Raw genomic sequence first — 7370 nt, 5'->3', positions numbered from 1 at the left:
CATTTACAGATATAGTTAACCACCACTAAAATGTATTTGTTACCTAAAAGAGCTCATAAAAGGGCACATAAAATCAATCCCCCACACATTGAAAAGTTAAACTTTGAGATTGGTTTTAAGGGGTATCTAATGTCTTCTCGAAGTACCACCTTTCATTTGACTTTGATGACATGCTTTGGCCCATTCAATGGCATCTCTTTGAATAGTGGGCCAATAATAACCACATTGAAGTACTTTGACAGTTGTTCCAATTTCCCCATGGTAGTCACCAAAAGGATAGGAGTTCCACTCGTCAAGGATATCTTTCATTTCCACTTCCATAACACAATGTCGAATCATACCATCCACAGATTCCAAAAATATAAAGGATTCATCCCAAAAATATTTATTCATATCAAATAAATAATACTTTCTTTGATAATAAGTAAGATCCTTGGGGCATATACAACTTATAGCATATTTGGTATAATTCGTATACCACAGTGCAAAATTCCTCGAGATTGATATAACTAGGTCCACAAGAAAGGTGGCATCGAACTCGATCTCACCCTAATGAGTGATAAATTTAGCACTCATTAACATCCAAACTCATGCACACTACTATGGTTATAGTTTTCAAATGAGGTAAATTTGTTATTTGAATAAACTAATTGCTATGGTTTGCAGGTTTAAAGGTAATTTGAAGAAAACAAGTGAAGTAAGCTGAAAAGAAAAAAAAATTGCTCATCAAGAAAGGTGTCGTTGAACTCAATCTCACCGTAATGAGTGGTACATTTACCACTCATTAACATCCAAACTCTTGCACACTACTATTGTGAAATTTTGCAAATAAGGCAAATTTATTATTTGAATGAACTAATTCCTATGGTTTGCAGGTTTAAAGGTAATTCAAAGAAAACAAGCCAAGTAAGCTGAAAAGGTAAAAAAAATGAAAAGTTAGTGGAAAAGTTGTAAAACCTAGAGAAGATATTGACCCTCAGTTACTATGATCTCAGACTGAGGGCGGTTATTCATGAGTAGAGATTTTACCACTCGTTCACACCCAATATTCGTGCACATTACCTTGTTTGGAATGAATAAAATATACATAATTATGATTAAATGCACTAATATCCACTATTTGTAGGTATAGAGTTGAGCGGATTGAAAGATGTTGATTGGAACTTAGAAACATAAAAAATGGAGTAAGACAACATAGCTAAAGACCTGGAGCAGGAACTGGTGTTAGTTACCGTGGTCCCCGTCTGGTGACCATTGTTATGGCATTCAAGTAGAAGTGAAGAAGCAGCGGTCATGAAATATATTTGTGGTAGCATAGCTACAATCATGGCTAGACCCGCGCGATTGTGGTATAGCGAAATATGGCGGCTTAAGGACATATATGGAAATGCACGTGGCTGATCCCAAATTTTTGGAAAAAAAACTCAAACCCTAATTCATTCATCATATTCCATATTTCCAAATTGTTTAGGCATAGCTCTTGAGTCATAGCCTCTATTTTTTGAGAAGAAAATATTGTATAAATACTGGGTGAAGAATACATTAGTCACCTTCTAAGAGGAGGAATAACTCACTTTCATTGTTAGTTTATGTTTGTGCAAAGTTTGAAGTTACATTCAATTAAGCTACAATAAATAATATCAATGGAGATTATGGGTATATCTTTACTTAGTTATCTTATGTGTAGCTAGATTTCCCTCTTGGGGTTATGTGTTAATAAGGGTTGAAGTGTGTGTGGGTTGTTATTGTTAGCCTCTAATTAGTAGTTCATATTTATGGGTTTTATCAATGCTATGCTAACTTGGTTGGGATTTGTCGGTGAAATCCCTAAATACACTCATGAGTTTGATGAGTGAAAGCTCCAAATTCAAGAAAGCATAGGGCCATCTTCGAAAGAAGGGTTTTGCATAAACTTTAGGAATCCACATCATCGTTGAAAGAGGGACGTGGACACCAAATCAATGTTAGACAATTATGTGCCTAGTTTACTAAAATTTACTATATTAGAAATAAGACTGATTTTGAAGTTAACTATACATGGGCATTATCCTAGAAATAGGGATGCCTAAATTCAGGTTTGGTTACTAAATGTCAAACACACCTGTTAGGTATACAAAATAATAAATGGGTAAAAGTTTGGTGTTTTGTTGAAAGAATAGAATCAAAATCTATAACCGAACCTACCTATATTTGATTTACTAAATTAATGTTGATTATTAACACACACATGTCATTCCCTTAGTAAAGCATAATCCCAAGATCCATGCCTAATTGTAAAAACTCTAATTATTTATAGGCCTGAATTAATACTAGAAAAAACCAAAAGGAAACATTAGTATTGATGCTTGTAAACCCCATTTTTATCTTTATATACCATTGGTTTGAATTTAACTTGTATCTATTATTTTGAATTGACTTGATTAAAACTCACATTGTTCCTTGTGGATTCGACCTTGACTCTAAAGTTGGGTAAATATTATAATGCCCTGATATCGCATCCCGAGATATCATACGGTGTTTATGTCCCCGAAGGACCACAAGTTAACGCTTTACTAATATCTATACCAGTACACCACATAATATCTAAAATAAATGTGGAAACTAGCCATAAGGTTCAACACATCTATGAATACTCATAATATAGAAAACTGAATACTAATACATCCATCTGAAAAGCCTCTAAACTGTCTGAACTATGGATTTAATGGGACAGGTCCCTAACTAACTCTGTCAACTGAAATAAACAAGGTATGAAACAATAATAGTAAACTAAGATTCATTCTCGAAAGAAGAGGACTCCCTGCTACTGCTGCTGACTGGGACTGAACTGTTGAATAATCTGGATCCTGTGCCTCTAAACCTATGGTGTCAAATAAACACCATAGCGCAAATGTGTCAGTACATGATTGTACCAAGTATGTAGACAAAGTAGGATAATGCAAGAGCTCATGCATTCATAATATCTAAACTGACTAATCTTTAAGATGCCGCATGAGAACACATACATGAATGCACAAAACATGAACACAATGATCGCATCTCTAGATACTGAAACTAGGATACGACTTTACTGTAGACTAAACAAACTACCAAAACTGAGATATTGAATTACTAACTAATCTAATACTAATAATTGAGGATTTGGATGTACTTACATCAAGGACTGAACTCTGATCTTACTATTTTCGACTAACAGAATTAGAGATCAACTTTTGTAAAAAATTATTTCAGAGCGATTCATAATGATAAGAAGTATGATCATGTCCGAATCTGACAACATGAATACTTAACAGAATATGAGATGGAGATCAAGCCTATCTGATGGGAGATCTCTATATATGATAATAAGAATACCCAACATAATCTGAGACAGAGATCAACTTTTCTAATAGATTACTTTGGAAGTTTTATCAATGATAAGAAATATAATTATATCTGAATTTGATGACAAGAGTATTCAATAGAAATCTAATATAGTGATCAAGCCTGCCTGGTGGCATATCGCTGAATATATTATCAAACAACTGTATATAAGACCAAGCCTAACTGATAGGATGGTCAATAAATTAATGGAACTATCTGAGTTCCTCACTGAGATAAATGACTGTACCATTTAGTCCTAATTTCTGAATATTTATTATGAAACTGAGCCTGAATCTGAAACTGAGACTGTAGGAAGTAGTCATCTAACCAAAATGCCCCTACCGACAATATGTAATGTCCGCCCTCTACCCCCGATTGGGAGAGTTCCAATACTATGCCATGGGTAAAGTTATTATATTTTTTCTAAGGTCAGGCTCTGTGGTGGTGACCCTCAATTGGATGTCAAGTTTGCTTAATGGATGACTCCTTTTCCTGTGCTGGCTACATAGTTATGCAATGTAAGGATTTCATCTAAGAATCACACTCTCTACTAGCAGGTGAGTTCCAATCCTTGGGTTCTCTTGGTGCTGAATCCTACTTCCAACTTAAAGACTCTAGGATGATTCTTAAACTGTACTAGACAAAGCTGAATCTAACACTAGTCATGTTTCTCAAAAGATATGACTGAGTTTCACTGAGATTACTTAGTTTCTTATCTGACGAAAAGATATCCAATCATGGTATCAGAATGACAATACAGAGCTTGAATAGATTACTTGAACCGCTTCTAAGATTAGAATTGAATCACTTGAATACTATTAGAACTGATCTGATTACCGAACTGAGGCTAGATTACTAATGACATAGATATTACAAAGATAATTGAGATTACTGATCTTTCTTAGGTTTTGCACTTGCCTGAGGATACAGTGTTCTAAAATTCGCTAAGGTCTGAGAAGGATGGCTCGACTGGAATTATCGAGAAATTGAAATGAGCTATAGACAACAGATCTATTGTAGGGTAAAAATACCACTAGGACTCGATGACATAAAATTAAAGAATAATCAATCATTCATCATCATATTCATTCATATATCATTACAATAATTCATGCATCATGAAAATCATCAAAGAATGTCATAATCATTAAAGCATTTTCACAGTCGCCGAGGGGACACATTGGGCATCTCGAAATCATAATCATATAATAAAGTAGGGGAAACATGCTACTAAATCGTACTTCATTCAACAACGGTTTACCTTAGCTATTTCATACCTATATCAATTTTGAAAAGTGATTCAATATCGCATAGCTTGGGGAAGCTTCATACTATCACGTCATAACCTACTTGCTAACCACTTGTCATGTATTAAAAGCTTAACATATATCAAGAGCACATAATTGGGGAAATTACTACTCTAACCTCTCCACTTGTTAACTAAGGTCCTTCAAAAAAACTCTACATATGTACGGGTTCACACTTATTTGGGAATTTCCTACTACCATGGAATAATTCATTCACTTGGGAATTTTATCAAACACTAAGTACAAACTAACTCACAATTTGGGGTTTCCTATTCCACTTACTATAATGGTCCTTATGCTTCACCTATGCTCTTTATCAATCCTATGGGGGACATGCTTCACTTATTCAACCATTTCTACATCCAAAAGTCATGAACACATCGCATAGAAAACAACCTCAAGAAGTTCTATCACAAAAATTACATGAATTCAACATACTAGGGTCAATGCTCATAAATTTTGTAGGAAAACATAAATAAAAACTCAACAATACATTAAACATCAATTTAAAATCATAAAAATCATTAACAACTCATAAACATAAAAATCTTTTAGTTTTAAAAATGGTTCTTGAGCTTCTTTGATGAAAGGGACCCAATAATCAACATCTACATTCCTTAATCCTTGAAATAGGATAAATTCTAATGCTTGAGACTTTATCTGAAATCATAATAAATTATTCTCGAAGCCCACACTATGAGGAACTTGATTCTTGAAGAAATCTTGAAGAATTTATGGTTGATTTTTTGAAGATTAGGGTTCTTGAAAGAAACCCTAGATATTCTCTCTTTATAGAATTGGAAGAGAAAATGAAGGAACTTAAGGTTTTGGATGAGGTTTCCCATATTTATAGAGACTTCCAAAAAGTAAGAAATGACCAAAATAGCCTTGCAAAAATGTTCTAAAATTGTTGGAAAAATATTCTTGATGACATCTGTCACAAGCCGTCAGGCTCGTGATTGGCTGTCACGAATTATCATTACAAAAAGTGGTCGAGTTCTTGATTTTATACCTAGGGCTGATTACATTTGGTGATAGGGCATCACGGGTGTGATGGCCTGTCATAATTGTCATCACCATTTTCTCAGCCAGACATGCTAGAGTAAAATAGGAATAACTCTTTGCTCCGATATCATTTTTTGATGAAATTTGTATCGTTGGAAAGATAATTAAAAGAGATTTTATTTGATATATTGTAGGTCCTCTAATTTTATATATACAAGGAGTTATGGTCGACTAAATTTGACCCAAATTTTGATGGTCACAAAAACTTAAACGATAGAAAAGCTTTCAACTCGTCTATGAGTTAGGGGACCTCTATGATGTCAATTAATGATTAAATAGATTTACTCACGATTCAAAGTATTTCATACTTGGGAGGACACTTCTAAAACATTTTGACTCGGATTTTTGGTTTACCAAAATACACTTTGAGGCTCGGACTGGAAGAGAATTTTGCGGTGCATTACACTATCTCCCACTTGAGAACATTCATCCTCGAATGTCTCTTGATAGACTGAGAATACGGATCAATAGAACTTATTCAAGAAATGGAAACATCTCATATCAGGACAGCACAACTTGAATGACTGACATATTGAGTTCTCACGCTGGGCATACATATCTGATTCATGGACTCATAACTATAATGATCTCATGAATACACCACTGAACACACGCTGACAAGCTGAACTCTTTCTACTAAATGTGCATATCTAATGCATGAATGTCCATCTAAGCTGAATTTTGAAAGCACGACTTGACAATGCAATAACGACTAATTCTAACTTCATAAAGAAAATTTGAAGATGCATTGGGATGAATCTAATGGCATACAACATTATAATACTATGGGTTATCTCCCTCTTGGAACTCTATGTCCCTCTAAACACACTTCTCTGAAATACTAGAGCGATGCGCGGTGAACCTACAGACAGGGTCATAATTTACCGATCAAGATCCAAAACTCATGCACGACTCATGCTAACATATAAGCTCAAAATTGGAGCAAATGAACTAATACTGCATATAACAAAAATGAAGGGCTTATAACTTACCCGGGTCTATTTTAGGGAATCCGTCCCAGTTAAGGCAATCTTGAAACGTACGGAGTCTACCCCCCTAAGTCAGCACTTTACATTCTCGTATTATACGGCCTGGCCCACGACAACCAAAACACACATGACTTTTGGCTCTACACACACTCCTGCCACACTATCCAAACTCAAATAGGTATGAACACCACTAGCACTACTTTGGTCTTTGAAGATTGGTCCTCCCTCAGATTTGCCACCCCCAAACATAGGTATGGGTACACTTGCCGAAGATGGAGTTGGGACTAAAAGTCTCCAACCATACTGAGAACTACTAGCAACTTGAGATCCTGACAGCGACAAATAATGACTACATATTTTAGCTCTCTTACTCAATCTCTCTCTTCAGAAACATACATAATATGGGTTATCTTCTTTACCTCCTCTTGATAAAGCTATGGGTTCTCAGCTACTACTGACCTAACAAATTCTGGCAGGTTAATATTCATGAAATTTCTAACCCTGGCTGTGGCAGAATTCCCATCTTGGTGAGGCGGGGCTGCAGCCTGACAGTTCCCCTGAACATTAGTCATAGCTTGGGCTTGTGCCTGAAAAGTATCCCAAAACTCTGTATGTGACACACTCTCTTTCACAGGATCTACTGGCT

The sequence above is a fragment of the Capsicum annuum genome, chromosome 3 (genome assembly GCF_002878395.1).
Source record: "Capsicum annuum cultivar UCD-10X-F1 chromosome 3, UCD10Xv1.1, whole genome shotgun sequence".
In the NCBI taxonomy this organism is placed as follows: Eukaryota; Viridiplantae; Streptophyta; class Magnoliopsida; order Solanales; family Solanaceae; genus Capsicum; species Capsicum annuum.
Note: the sequence above shows the minus strand (reverse complement) of the source record.